The following is a 16,611-nucleotide window of genomic DNA, read 5'->3' on the forward strand; positions in this document are numbered from 1 at the left end:
CCGATCACAGGCGCTACTCACAGTTCGTGGCCTTCCGGGTAAGTGAGATACTGGAGCTAACCGAAACAGACAGCTGGCGATGGGTTCCTTCAGCGGAGAACGTGGCCGATGATGTGACTAAGTGGCAGACAGCTCCCGTTATTTCAAATGAAAATCGCTGGTTTAACGGCCCGGAATTCTTAAACTGTAACCCGCAACACTGGCCAAGCGACATCCCAATTGCAGATACAACTCAAGAAGAGCTCAGAGCGAAATATGTCGGTTTTCACAACCGAGCACAACTGGACGACAGACCGATGGGGATACATTAACGTTTTTCAAGATGGACGCGCTTATTGCGCGCAACCGCAACAGTTCTATTAGTAGCCCGTACGTGGAAATCATACCGACGAGGGGATCCAGCAGTAAACCTATTAGAAAAGAACGATTTAAAGTTCGCCGAAAACCTTCTGCGGAAGGAGGCCCAACACGACGCATATTCCGACGAAATCTCTCTACTTGCTAATGGAAAGCCAATCGACCGGACAAGCACTATCTATAAGCTGTCAACGTATATCGACGATAAATCGTTTCTAAGACTAGAAGGAAGAGTAAAGATATCTGGGCGGCCCAACCCCATTATTCTACCGAGGAATCATAACATCACTAAACTAATAGTCTCCGATTATCACATCAGATACCGACATGCCAACTCTGAGACAGTCGTTAATGAGGTACGCCAAGTATTTTGGATCCCCAGACTTCGCGTTTTAGTTAACGTAATACGCAGAGAATGCCAAATTTGTCTTAACAACAGGGCCACACCACAGCCACCGAAAATGAGCCATCTTCCCATGGCTAGATTGACACCCTTCAATCGCCCATTCTCTTATGTAGGCGTCGTTTACTTCGGTCCAATATCAGTGGCGGTACGACGGAGCACAGAGAAGAGGTATGGAGTGCTTCTAACGTGTTTAACGACTAGAGCCGTGCACATAGAGATAGCACATTCGCTTACATCGGAGTCATGCATCATAGCTATCCGGAGCTTCATGGCAAGGCATGGTACCCCCCTCGAGTTCTGGAGTGACAACGCCACTAACTTCAAGGCAGCGCAGAACTGTCAACCGCTTTCAGTGCCATGGACAGACATAAAATGGTGAGCAACTTTACGAGTTCTTTCACAACTTGGAGGTTTATACCGCCAGCATCGCCGCATATGGGTGTAGCCTGGGAACGCCTAGTAAGATCTGTAAAAAACACTCTTTCTAAGATACTGCCATCTTTACGTCCTTCTGATGAACAACTCCGTGGAGCGCTGATGGAAGTCGAAACAATTGTCAATTCGCGCCCTCTAACATACATACCTCTGGGTCATGAAGACGACGAAGTTCTCACTCCCAACCTTTTTCTGTTAGGCAGCTCGAGTGGAATGAAGCCGTTAGTAGAAATTTCGAACGATCCCGCACATATGTGCAGAGGCTGGAGGTACGCACAACAAGTGGCAGACATGTTCTGGGGCCGTTGGTTACGTGAGTATTTGCCGATGATCACGCGGCGCACAAAGTGGTTCGAGAGAGTTAAACCTATCGAGAAGGGAGATGTCGTGTACATAAATTGCTGGCCAAAGGGAAGAGTGATCTCAGTCAAGAAAAGTCCTGATGGACAGGTAAGAAGTGCGAGAGTTAAAACATGCGTCGGTACCTACGAGCGGCCGGCGACGAAACTCGCCGTACTTTCTATAAATGTATCAGGAGGAGAGGTAGATCATGAAGATATACCGGGGGGAGTGTCACGAAAGATACGGCAGCACCATAGCCTACACTCACATATGTACACGTAGCTGTCAACGTTCACTTTCGACGTTTTTCTTTCTTCTTCGTTTGTTATCATCCTTAACTAAAACCTCCTTTTTACATTGGCTGCCATCAAGACAATGTGTTCTGGAAACTTAATCCTAGGAAATCACCAAGAATACCAAAGTAAGAACCATTGATACATTTATAATGAATTCTTTGTAACTATTGTTGTTTGAATAAATATATATTTTAAACGCCGCATAATAAAGTGCATGTTGTAGAAAATTTGGGCCTGGTGGTTGCTAGGAATCGCAAAACAAACCATTGGCAAACCCCGAACCAAAATAAAAGTGTTTCATTTGGAGAGGCTAGCAGCGTTTAGATCTAGAGATTTGTCTGCTCGGGACGATCAGACTTAGGTGGAGGGCAGTGTTGCGAATATTAGCAACACTAAGGGGTACTACCATCTCTAAGCCGATGCTAAGCAGTGACGTGAAAGCACATCTATAATTCAATCATTATGCCTACACATATGTACGTATATGCAGCGGAGAAGCAACAAACACATACAGATATCTCATCAGAGATATGCAATTATAATTGTGGAAGTGTCGCTCACAAACACACGAGTATATGAGAGCTATGCACGTACATCTGTAGTTATAATTATAACAGATAACCAACTAGTAGATTCGAGAACAGAAGCGCCTAGAAGATGCAACGAGGAAATCAAAGGGTATAAAAGGCCTCAACAATAGAGGCGCTACAAGCAGTTTTGATTAAGCACGCGATCTGTCGGGCAATAGTAGAGTTATTTATTGTGAAGTGCTTTAATAAAGCCCATTTTGCATTATTAACTATTGGAGTTATTTATTCAACAGTGTAGCGATTCGAACTTTGCAGAGGGTTGCAAATAAGAGGATTTGCGGTAAATTCGTTACAATATTTAAATAAATGATTGTTGATATGTATATATACACCATCTAGGAACATATGTTTTTATATGAGTGCATACACAAATAAACTGCATGCAATTGGCTTAGCAACACTTGACTAAACTTAATGTTGCACGTCTTGTTCTTGCCACAAAATAAGCTCCAACAATATCGCAAGTTTAGCAAAATTATTAAGAAATTTAGTTCGCAACCTCAATGAGGTTTGAAATGCAATCACGCTTGCTTTTATAAAATAATAAACACAAAATTATATACTTACATACATACTTCGAGTATACTCACATTTATGCGTACACGCACGTTTTGGCAAATGCAAAGAACTTTCGGAATACCATGATTCGGTTCCATCTTTACAAAGATCAATACATACATACATACATCTGCATTACTATGTATGTTTTCATATATAATTTTATATGCGGTCGTGCAGTGGTCAGTTGTGTTGAGTTATCGGATCGTTTGGTCACGTGCTCAAATGGGCGTATTATTTATTTACGGAAGTATGCAGACTCATATATAACTTTTTAATTAATTATTGGAACTACTTTATTGCATGTGGGCTCTTTTAGTTTTGCAGAAACTTTATTGAAAGTTGAAATACCAGTGGAGGCCACATCATCTAAAACAATTATTTCAATCGACATACATAACTGTCGAGTGAATAAATCTTTCGCCATGGAAATGCCTGGTTTCCTATAACCGTTTCTTTTGGTTGCTATTGTTGCCTAATCGCTCTTCCTGCGGCGCTGCCTTTCCAGACATCTTAACGACTTCATTGTGTCCGCGATGATATCGTATTTTACGTCCTTTTTTCGTTACCTTGAAGCATATGACCTACGATTGTCTCACTCTGTTCTTATGCATATTTGCATATATGTACATATATAAATATGTTGCAGCAGCAAACAAGCGATCAATCGATATGTTGGTCAACATCAGCTGGATGTTGTCGTTGGTAGCGTTTCATTTCATTTGATTTTAGGAATTTACTAGAACATGAGCTGAGTCAGCGGCCAAGATTTTTGCCAACAGGCATATTTGTTTGCAATAAATGAACAACAAACAGCAACAGATCTTTGAACAAACAAGTATCAGTGGTACAAATGTCACATTGCATGAGAAATATGTGGGATGTGGAAAAACATTACTCCGTTGGCCTTTGCATTGAGGTTTTCCAAAGAATTGGTGATGTGCATAGTATAAGCTATATAAAAACCAAGCTTGGGACAACATTAGCCAAGCATTGGCGTTTTGCTTATACTTCAGTTTTTGTTGACGAACACCACTCACTGTCGGTTGCCAAAAATTGAATGGGTTTTCGTGATTGTTTGTCGCGCTGCTCTGTCGCACCGAAAATAGCTAGACCCTTAAGAATATGTGTAAAATAATTTTCCAGAGAAATAACAGCCACTGAGTGGCTAGCGGCTGACGCAAACCCGTTCACAATCACGACTATAGAGTTGACAAATATTCATATACTAGCAGCGTACCCGACGTTGTTCGGGATGCGTATTTATATTAAAGTGGCCCTTATTTTTTTTTTTAAATATCGATATCTTGGGTCTTTAACTTAACAAATTTTAAAACATTTCTGCTAACCTAAATCAAAAATCAGGCTCCGTTTATATAAAACAATATTTACTTTCCCACATTATCCCTCCTCCCCTTTTATTGCTTGGTCCATCCCACTTACTTTACTCTGTGCCTTTTTTGGCGATCCCATTCTTCTTATCTCGCGCTCAACCTCTTTTCGGTATTTTCTTCACTTTTCCCCCACATTTCTATTTCCATATCTTATTTTCAGTTCTTTTGTCTAAGCTTACCGCTAAAGCATGCAATAAAATCAGTAAATATTGCTTCAATCTGTTAAAAGGTATAATACTAGGTACAAACACAGGCCATTTTAGCAATTTATACCATTTGGGCAATTTATTACGCAATTTATCATATAATAAATTGTAATAACAAATTGCCAATTTAAAAAAAAAAATTGCGTAATAAATTGTTTCAAACTGTAAATACAACCTTGTAAAGTGTGTTTATTGAGTAGATTTAAACGTCAGCTGCGCATGGCTCAACTATATGGTTGGCTCATCTCATCAGCTGATATTATTTTTTTCATTTCACTGGAGTAGGAATTGTCAAAAGAGGATGGCAAACTCAAAATGAAACCAAAACATTGAACACATTATCTTACAACACATAAAAATTTTAAAGTTTTATGTTTTCATTCCATTCCATTCACCTAATTCCAACACGCACATTTTGACATTCTGAACACAGGTATGTTGTTGCTGTAGAGATGAGCCAACTGGCCATCAAATTACTATTGTGTAAGCTAAATTGAGTTGTATGAACACCACTCAATTTGAATTGATATTGCCTCAATTTATTTTTCTGTTTGAACATAGCATAAGCCGTAACTTACATACATATATGGATATACATACACATTCAAAATATATAACAGAAAATACTTACAGATCCTGTTGATATACCAGAGAATAAAATAAAGTTTTTTTTTATATATGGGTACATACATACATGTTTATTTCGCTAGCAAAATCGTTGAGTTTGACAAATTAGGTTGGAAAAAATAATACTTTTTTGTTGAGTGAATAATTTTAAAAGAATTCATTTTGATAGCTTTTTACGACTTTCTAATTTTTAATTGTTGCTTACATTAAGGCGAATTATATAAAACTGTTATAGAATAACTTATGCGCATATATAGACATATATAGCATTATGACTGTTATAAAAGTGAATGCTTACATACTTAGCACACATAAACAAAATTATTCCAAGCTCTTCAGTGTGAATATATGTTTTTGTGTAGAGAGTTAACTTGTAATAAAAAATTTACCATTTTTAATGCATTCTTTGATATTTGTTTGGAAACTAAGTGCATTTTTCGTTTTTCAAAAAAAAATCCTTAAAAGTAGCTTAATTATAGCTTATACAACTATATCTTTTTTGTTTCTCACGCGATTTTAATGAAATAAGTTCTAGGTTCCCTTCGTTAGTTTCCGAGATGATCGATATCACGCAGACAAACAGACAAACCGACAAACAGACAAACAAAAAAAGTGGTGTCGATGGATTCTACGACATTCCAAACGTCAAGTACACAAATTTTTTTTTTTTAGAAATTTTTTTTCTAGAGATTTATTATAGTATAGATAGATAGATAGATAGATAGATAGATGGATAGAGATGGTAGTTATAACAAAGTCCCAAATGGTCACGCTACAGTGCAGAGATCTCGATGAGATTACTACGCCCGAGGAGATTTGCAACGCCCTCCACCAGCAATGCAACATCAAACTTCCAGATGTGGCTGCCATAAAAAGCATACGCACAGAGTACAGTGGCACGAAGTCGGCACTTATAAGCCTTACAGCGGATGATGCCAAGGCGGTTCTTAATACGCAAAGAATCCGGGTAGGATGGGTTTCCTGCCGAATTAGAGAGCTCAAGCAAGAAAAACGCTGTTATAGGTGCTGGGGCTACGGGTATATAGCTCAGAAATGTAAGGAGACTGTAGATAGGTCTAGCCTATGCAGGAAATGCGGCCAGGAAGGTCATAAGGCTGCAAGTTGCGGAAATGCACCGAAATGCGCGCTATGTGGGGGACAACATTCAGCAGGCAGTTTTAAATGCCCACAACGAGAGGGCAGCAAAATGACTGTCTCATGAGGGTATTGCAGCTCAATTTAAACCATTGCGAGGCAGCCCAAGAGCTATTATCCCAAACAGTCTATGAAGGAGGATATGACATAGTGGTACTCTCTGAATAATACAAAAATCGCCAGGAGCAGGGTTGGATCTCAGATTCAGCAGGGAAAGCCTCAATTTGGGCACCAGGGAAATTTCTCCCACAGGAAATTATGACGCCAACGGTAGCAGGATTCACGTGGGCAAAAATCAACGGTATATACGTCTTCAGTTGCTATGCCCCTCCGAGCATGACCATCGCCGAGTTCGAAGACATGATATACGGGATCACCATTGAAGCACGAGGTAAACATCCGCTTTTAGTGTGTGGAGACTTCAATGCATGGTCATCTGTGTGGGGAAGTAGACGAACCAACGAAAGAGGGAGATTTCTCCTCGAAAGTCTTACTTCTTTGAGGCTAGAACTCCTAAATGAACCAGGGATATATACCTTCGATACAGGTACCAGACGATCCATTATAGATCTCACCTTCGCTAGCAGCGAAATAGCAAGACGAGCAAAATGGTCCATAAGCAACGTCTACACACACAGCGACCATAAAGCTATTAGCGTAGAGCTGCTCGAAACTCCACGAACGGTAGCAGCAGGACATCGACAAAGTAGGAAATGGAAACAGCACCTTTTCAACCCACAAATATTTGACATTATCTGGAAGGACGCCATAGTACGAGAAGCGCATGCGGAAGACCAGTCGGTTCAAATCACTAAGTTGCTATGTATGGTATGTGATGCTGCCATGCCCAGAAGTCGCGGAAAAGCACAGCGCACTCCGGTATATTGGTGGAATGACGAAATTGCGGAAGAGCGTAGAAAATGCCACAAAGCACGAAGAATAGCGCAGAGGGCACGGTCATCACCACGATATGCAGAGCTACACAGCACCTATGTCGCACAAAGAAAGGCACTTAAAAATGCCATAAAAAAGAGCAAGAAGTTATGCTTTAGGGAACTGCTGGATAATGTCGACCTAGATCCTTGGGGATCAGCCTACAGAACTGTGATGGCCAAAGTTAAAGGACCGATATCACAGCAACCTACGTGCCCGATACTGATGAATATTATTGTTGAAACACTTTTCCCGGCGCAAGATCGCTGGACTTATCCAAGCGAGGATCTAGAAAGTACGGAAATTCCGCAAATTACAGAGCAAGAGGTGCTGGACGCTGCAAAAAGAGTTGCTGATAACAAATCCCCAGGACCCGACGAAGTACCAAACATAGCCCTTAAAGCCGCGATTACAACTAGGGCTACATTATTTACTGATCTTTTTAATGCCTGTATGCAAGAAGGCGTGTTCCCTCGCCCGTGGAAACGACAAAGACTTGTCCTATTGCTGAAACGTGGTAAACAGCCGGACCAACCATCCTCATATAGGCCACTTTGTATGCTGGATTCCCTAGGGAAGATTTTCGAGCGTATAATTAGTGAGCGCCTACAGCTGACTCTAGAAAGACCAGGTGGCTTATCGAATAGTCAATATGGATTTCGCAAATCAAGATCCACCGTAGATGCAATACAAACAGTCGTCAATATAGCTAGAGAAGCTATCTATGGAGGCCAAAATAAAAGGAAGTTCTGTGCACTGATTATGTTGGACATCAAGAATGCTTTTAACACTGCGAACTGGATGCAGATAATGGCAGCGCTGCAAAGCTTCGGCACTCCAGCTTACTTACGCAGAATTATAGGTAGCTATCTTAAAGACAGAGTACTTCTTTTTGACACAGATCAAGGAGCTAAAGAGTACAAAATCACAGGAGGCGTCCCACAGGGATCTGTTCTCGGTCCAACGCTTTGGAATGTAATGTATGACGGGGTGCTAAAGATTGATCTACCAGAAAACACGCAAATTGTGGGATATGCTGATGATATTGCAGTGGTAGTAGTGGCCAAGAAATTGGACCTGCTTCAAGCATTATATAATGACGCCGTAGCAAGAATAAAGGAATGGCTGACCAACACAGGACTGGAGTTGGCTAGCCAAAAGACGGAAGTGGTATTAGTAAGCTCCAAACGGTCGGCGAGCGAGTTAGTCTTAACTGTCGGGGATCATCAAATCACCTCAAAGGATTCCTTGAAATAATTAGGCGTGCACATTGACTCTAAGTTAACTTTCAAAGAGCACTTCAGAGCGGTGGGGGAGAAAATTACCAAAGTTAATGGATCACTTATGCGAATAATGCCTAACATTGGTGGTCCGAGCGAAGCTATACGTCAGCTATTGTCAACAGTAACCAGCTCAATAATACTATACGCAGCACCAGTGTGGTATGGATCTAAACAGACCCATCAAAAATATATATTAGCAGCGTACCGACTTGCTTCTTTAAGAATAGCAAGTGCTTATCGGACGGTGTCCGACGACGCGATCCTGGTTCTAACCCGGAAAATCCCAGTGGACTTACTGGCAAGCGAAATGGCCGATCTGTATAACACTAATATCGAGCGACCATCTGAAGAAGACAAGAAAAGAGCAAGGACACAAACAATAGCTAAGTGTCAAGAACGGTGGGAGGCCTCGAGTAAAGGGCGTTGGACTTTCACACTAGTTTGGAACGTAGCTCAATGGAATGAGCGGAAGCACGGCGAACTGAACTACCATCTCACGCAGATAATGGGTAGACATGGCGGTTTCAAAGAGTATTTATGGAAGCGTAGGATAGAGGAAGATCCTCATTGCCCAATGTGTACCACAGAGTTAGAAAACGCAGAACACGTCATGTTCTACTGCCCCCGTTTCCACGAAGAAAGACTCACCTTGCATGGAGTCGTTGGGGAGGAACCTACCACGAGAAATTTAGTTTCACATATGTGCAGCAGGAAAGAATGCTGGACTGCAGTGAGCAAAATGGCATTTATAGTAATGACACGCCTGATGGATGCTGAGAGGGAGCGCAGAGAAATGCGCATGCGAAGCAGTGGCGATTAAATGGACCCTCAGAGCAAATAGCGGGAACCTGGACGCAGGGACAACAGTAGGCTCTAAAAAAATGAGAAATATGGAACGCCACCCTGAAGTAATGCGAAAGTGGTGCCAGGTGGGCGACGGTTCCAGAACGGGGCTGTTTTTTAGTCTACGGACACACGGTTGCTGCGACGGCAGCAATTATGGTGCATTAGGCATTTTTCAGCCTCCCCGCAAAACAAAAAAAAAAAAGATAGATAGGAGATAGATAGATAGATAGATAGAAGATGTAACTTGAATTGCCTGGTTGTTTTGTTTAAAAGATATAAGAAAAATACAGGGTGCAATTTTTTGCTAACAGATGTTCACAAATCAAACCTCATGAGTACTTGCTACTCACGTCTGTTTTTTCAGTTTGTTGAACTCTCACTAAAACAATATAAAACAAGTAAGGAAGGCTAAGTTCGGGTGTAACCGAACATAACATACTCAGTTGAGAGCTATGGAGACAAAATAAGGAAAATCAATCTGGGGTAACCCTGGAATGTGGTTGTATAACATGTGTATCAAATGAAAGGTATTAAAGAGTATTTTAAGAGAGAGTAGGCCATAGTTCTATGGATGAACGCCATTTAGGGATATCGCCATAAAGGTAGACCAGGGCTGACTCTAGAATTTGTTTGTACGATATGGGTATCAAATGAAAGGTGTTACTGAGCATTTTAAGAGGGAGTGGGCCTTAGGTCTATCGGTGGACGCCTTTTCGAGATGTCCCCATTAAGGTGGACCAGGGGTGATTCTATAATGTGTTTGTACGATATGGGTATCAAATGAAAGCTGTTAATGAGTATTTTGAAAAGGAGTGATCCTTAGTTCCATAGGTGGACGCCGTTTCGAGATATCGCCATAAAGGTGGACCAGGGGTGTCTCTAGAATGTGTTTGTACGATATGGGAATCAAATGAAAGGTGTTACTGAGCATTTTAAGAGGGAGTGTGCATTAGGTCTATAGGTGGACGCCTTTTCGAGATATCGCCATTAGGGTGGGCCAGGGGTGACTCTAGAATGTTTGTACGGTATGGGTATCAAACGAAAGGTGTTACTGAGCATTTTAAGAGGGAGTGGGCATGAGGTCTATAGGTGGACGCCTTTTCGAGATATCGTCATTAGGGTGGGCCAGGGGTGACTCTAGAATGTGTTTGTACGATATGTGCATCAAACGTAAGGTGTTACTGAGCATTTTAAGAGGGAGTGGGCATTAGGTCTATAGGTGGACGCCTTTTCGAGATATCGCCATTAGGGTGGGCCAGGGGTGACTCTAGAATGTGTTTGTACGATATGGGTATCAAATGAAAGGTGGTAATGAGTATTTTAAAAGGGAGTAATCCTTAGTTCTATAGGTGGACGCCTTTTCGAGATATCGCCATTAGGGTGGGCCAGGGTGACTCTAGAATGTGTTTGTACGATATGTGCATCAAACGAAAGGTGTTACTGAGCATTTTAAGAGGGAGTGGGCATTAGGTCTATAGGTGGACGCCCTATCGAGATATCGCCATTAGGGTGGGCCAGGGGTGACTCTAGAATGTTTGTACGATATGGGTATCAAACGAAAGGTGTTACTGAGCATTTTAAGAGGGAGTGGGCATTAGGTCTATAGGTGGACGCCTTTTAGAGATATCGCCATTAGGGTGGGCCAGGGGTGACTCTAGAATGTGTTTGTACGATATGGGTATCAAATGAAAGGTGGTAATGAGTATTTTAAAAGGGAGTAATCCTTAGTTCTATAGGTGGACGCCCTTTCGAGATATCGTCATTAGGGTGGGCCAGGGGTGACTCTAGAATGTGTTGGTACGATATGTGCATCAAACGAAAGGTGTTACTGAGCATTTTAAGAGGGAGTGGGCATTAGGTCTATAGGTGGACGCCCTTTCGAGATATCGCCATTAGGGTGGGCCAGGGGTGACTCTAGAATGTTTGTACGATATGGGTATCAAACGAAAGGTGTTACTGAGCATTTTAAGAGGGAGTGGGCATTAGGTCTATAGGTGGACGCCTTTTCGAGATATCGCCATTAGGGTGGGCCAGGGTGACTCTAGAATGTGTTTGTACGATATGGGTATCAAATGAAAGGTGGTAATGTGTATTTTAAAAGGGAGTAATCCTTAGTTCTATAGGTGGACGCCTTTTCGAGATATCGCCATAAAGCTGGACCAAGGGTGACTCTAGAATGTTTGTACGGTATGGGTATCAAACGAAAGGTGTTACTGAGCATTTTAAGAGGGAGTGGGCATTAGGTCTATAGGTGGACGCCTTTTCGAGATATCGCCATTAGGGTGGGCCAGGGTGACTCTAGAATGTGTTTGTACGATATGGGTATCAAATGAAAGGTGGTAATGAGTATTTTAAAAGGGAGTAATCCATAGTTCTATAGGGAGTGGGCATTAGGTCTATAGGTGGACGCCTTTTCGAGATATCGCCATTAGGGTGGGACAGGGGTGACTCTAGAATGTTTGTACGATATGGGTATCAAACGAAAGGTGTTACTGAGCATTTTAAGAGGAAGTGGACATTAGGTCTATAGGTGGACGCCTTTTCGAGATATCGCCATTAGGGTGGGCCAGGGGTGACTCTAGAATGATTGTACGATATGGGTATCAAACGAAAGGTGTTACTGAGCATTTTAAGAGGGAGTGGACATTAGGTCTATAGGTGGACGCCTTTTCGAGATATCGCCATTAGGGTGGGCCAGGGTGACTCTAGAATGTGTTTGTACGATATGGGTATCAAATGAAAGGTGGTAATGAGTATTTTAAAAGGGAGTAATCCTTAGTTCTATAGGTGGACGCCTTTTCGAAATATCGCCATTAGGGTGGGCCAGGTGTGACTCTAGAATGTTTGTACGATATGGGTATCAAACGAAAGCTGTTACTGAGCATTTTAAGAGGGAGTGGGCATTAGGTCTATAGGTGGACGCCTTTTCGAGATATCGCCATTAGGGTGGGCCAGGGGTGACTCTAGAATGTTTGTACGATATGGGTATCAAACGAAAGGTGTTACTGAGCATTTTAAGAGGGAGTGGACACTAGGTCTATAGGTGGACGCCTTTTCGAGATATCGCCATTAGGGTGGGCCAGGGGTGACTAGAATGTTTGTACGATATGGGTATCAAACGAAAGGTGTTACTGAGCATTTTAAGAGGGAGGGGGCATTAGGTCTATAGGTGGACGCCTTTTCGAGATATCGCCATTAGGGTGGGACAGGGGTGACTCTGATATGTTTTTGTACGATATGGATATCAAATTAAAGGTATTAATGAGGGTTTTAAAAGCGAGTGGCCCTTAGATGTATATGTGAAGGCGTTCTCGCGATATCGACCAAAATGTGGACCAGGTGATCCAGAAAATCATCTGTCGGGTACTGCTAATTTATTTATATATGCAATACCACTAACAGTATTCCTGCCAAGATTCCAAGGGCTGTTGATTTCGCCTTGTAGAACTTTTTCATTTTCTTCTACTTAATATGGTAGGTGTCACACCCATTTTACAAAGTTTTTTCCAAAGTTATATTTTGCGTCAATAAACCAATCCAGTTACCATGTTTCATCACTTTTTTCGTATTTGGTATAGAATTATGGCATTTTTTTCATTTTTCGTAATTTTCGATATCGATAAAGTGGGCGTGGTTATGGTCAGATTTCGCCCATTTTTTACACCAAGAAAAAGTGAGCTCAGGTAAGTACGTGGGCTAAGTTTAGTAAAGATATATCGGATTTTGCTCAAGTTATTGTGTTAATGGCCGAGCGGAAGGACAGACTGTGGACTGTGTATAAAAACTGGGCGTGGCTTCCACCGATTTCGCCCATTTTCACAGAGAACAGTTACCGTCATAGAATCTATGCTCCTACCAAATTTGAGAAGGATTGGTAAATTTTTGTTCGACTTATGGCAATAAAAGTATTCTAGGCAAACTAAATGAAAATGGGCGGAGCCACGCCCATTTTGAAATTTTATTTTATTTTTGTATTTTGTTGCATCATATCATTACTGGAGTTGAATTTTGACTTAATTTACTTATATACAGTAAAGATATTAAATTTTATGTTAAAATTTGAATTTAAAAAATTTTTTTTTTAAAAAGTGGGCGTGTTCTTCATCCAATTTTGCTAATTTTCATTTAGCACATATAGAGTAATAGTAGTAACGTTCCTGCCAAATTTCATCATGATATCTTCAACGACTGCCAAATTACAGCTTGCAAAACTTTTAAATTACCTTCTTGTAAAAGTGGGCGGTGCCACGCCCATTGTCCAAAATCTTACTAATTTTCTATTCTGCGTCATAACGTCAACCCATCTACCAAGTTTCGTCGCTTTATCTGTCTTTTGTAATGAGTTATCGCACTTTTTCAGTTTTTCGAAATTTTCGATATCGAAAAAGTGGGTGTGGTTATAGTCCGATATCGTTCATTTTAAATAGCGATCTGAGATGAGTGCTCAGGAACCTACATACCAAATTTCATCAAGATACCTCAAAATTTACTCAAGTTATCGTGTTAACGGACGGACGGACGGACGGACGGACGGACGGACGGACGGACGGACGGACGGACATGGCTCAATCAAATTTTTTTTCGATCCTGATTATTTTGATATATGGAAGTCTATATCTATCTCGATTCCTTTATATATGTACAACCAACCGTTATCCAATCAAACTTAATATACTCTGTGAGCTCTGCTCAACTGAGTATAAAAACATCAGATCTCAAGCCGGCAAATAAAAACTTATGAAATAGAAGGTCGCCAAACTAATATTTACAAAGTAAAAAAAAATAATTGGCAAAACCTAAAAGAAAATTTGGGCAATTTTTTACGACAGAACGTAACTGGAAATACCCGTTCAGATATATCGGGAGAATTATCAAAAGACGCGTTTAGACCTCGGTATCAGATCTTAAAAAAGCAAGCGAATTTATCTATCGCTACCTTAATTCACAAAGGCCCTATCTGCAATGCAATTCCTATGTAGAGAGGGCCTTTTGAATTAAGTTTCTCTTTAGTAAACACTCAAATTTAATTTTATGAAAAACAATTTTTCGATTTTACTGTAATGCTGTTATGTCGGAAAGCATTGGCAAACTCGCTCGAATACCAGCTGGTAATGTCAATACCTTAGTGCCCAATTACATACAACTTTGAGAACTTTGACAGAAGTTGCGCTCCCATTGCTATCACACGGTCCTGTCAAAAAAAGTTTGTGGAACGTAAGGTTGAGAAAAATTTTGAGCCATGAGCAAAAAACGAAGCGCTTATCCGTCAAAGTTGCACAAAGTTGTATGTATTTGTTTGGAAACTAAGTGCATTTTACTTCGTTTAAAAAAAAAAAAAAAATCCTTAAAAGTAGCTTAATTATAGCTTAAACAACTATATCTTTTTTGTTTCTCACGCGATTTTAATGAAATCAGTTCTAGATTCCCTTCTGGATTACAGGCTATCCGTCTGTGAAAGTCTCATAAAAATCCATTCGTTAGTTTCCGAGATTATCGATATCATACAGACAAACAGACAAACAGAAAAAAGTGGTGCCGATGGATTCTACGATATTCCAAACGTCAAGTACACTCATTTTTTTTTAGAAATCTTGGATGTACAGACACGATTTTCTAGAGATTTATTATAGTATAGATGGGCAAATCCTGGGGTGACGGACGTTATGTTCGCACGCCCCTTTGGATTTTTAGATTGCACTACAGCAAAAAAGTATATGTGTTAGGGTAGAAGTAATACTGTGAGATAGTACTTACGTAGAAAAAACTGTAAGTATGTGGTGTTAGGAATTTTTGTGGTATCCAAACTAGTATTCGGACGTTACTCAGAATGGAACCAACATTTATCTTCTCCTATAACTCATCTAATTCCTGCGAATTGGACAAATAATAAAAATAAAAAAATAAATGTAAGGCGCGATAACCTCCAAAGAGATCTAAGGCCGAGCTTCTCTTCCAATTTGCGTCGTGCTCCTCTTGATTTTTCCCTACAAATTGGCCGGACGGGACCTACATGTTTTATGCCGACTCCGAACGGCATCTTCAAGGCAGATGAGTTTTCACTGAGAGCTTTTCATGGCAGAAATACAATCGGAGCGCTTGCCAGACACTGCCGAGGGGCGACCCCGCTTAAAAAAATTTTCTTCTAATTGAAAAATCTTATTTCTAAAATTTTGATGTTGCTTTGCCCGGGAGTTGAACCCAGGGCATACGGTGTGATAGGCGGAGCACGCTACCATCACACCACGGTGGCCGCCAATTGGACAAAAGAAATATAAATCCGCCAAGAAGGATTTGGAAGTGAAAATTTTAAGTAAGAGAAAGTCATTATCAAAACAGTCTTCGGTTTGAATTGACCTTGTAATCATGACACAAATAAGTTCGGATGTTACGTTACGGACGTTACAAATATGTTACTCCAATGTAAATTATATATTAAATCAAAAATAAATAGTATGAAGATATAAAAAAACGGGTTTATTTTATAGCAAAATTAGTTGAACATAGAAATTGTGTTATCAGATATAAATATTTATTGGTTTTCACTTCGATGTTGCTGATAATATATGATTCTTATAAGATTTAAAAAGTGTGGTATGGATTTACCCATATATCCTATTTTATTACAGCGACGAAAGATGAATAACCATTTAGATTATAATACCCTACAATCCTCGTTCAGTCACAGCCACAGATAATATTGCTACTTAACATCCGCTGGATGTAGATACGTGTCTTATATATGTGGTTCATTCGCATTCACCCGATTGCTGCCTCTTGAGTTTGACCGAAGCCTCTTCCTTCACATACCAATTGTAGTAGCGACTGTTTTTTTTTTTTGGTAAATCTGTTGTCAGCCAACTGCAGAGCGAAATGATGTGAATGAAGATGGACAATGCCGAAACCAGCCTATCTCCAAACCACATTTGACAAGTGATGACGGAAAATCGTTCCAATATATGTACATATATCAGCTTTCTACCTACTTCTGATATGTTGGTTCGCACACGTCTATAAATTACTGGACAATACTTTATACTACCCGGTACTGTAAGAGGACACCTTTACTCTCTCTGCCACTTATCCTTCTCTACACTTCTTCTTTTTTGGACTCACATTTGTTAGTAAGAATTTCTATAGCAGTCTTTTTTTTTTTAGTATACTTGCAAGCGTTTTTGTTACTAAC

The sequence above is a fragment of the Eurosta solidaginis genome, chromosome 5, assembly GCF_040869045.1.
Source record: "Eurosta solidaginis isolate ZX-2024a chromosome 5, ASM4086904v1, whole genome shotgun sequence".
NCBI lineage: Eukaryota > Metazoa > Arthropoda > Insecta > Diptera > Tephritidae > Eurosta > Eurosta solidaginis.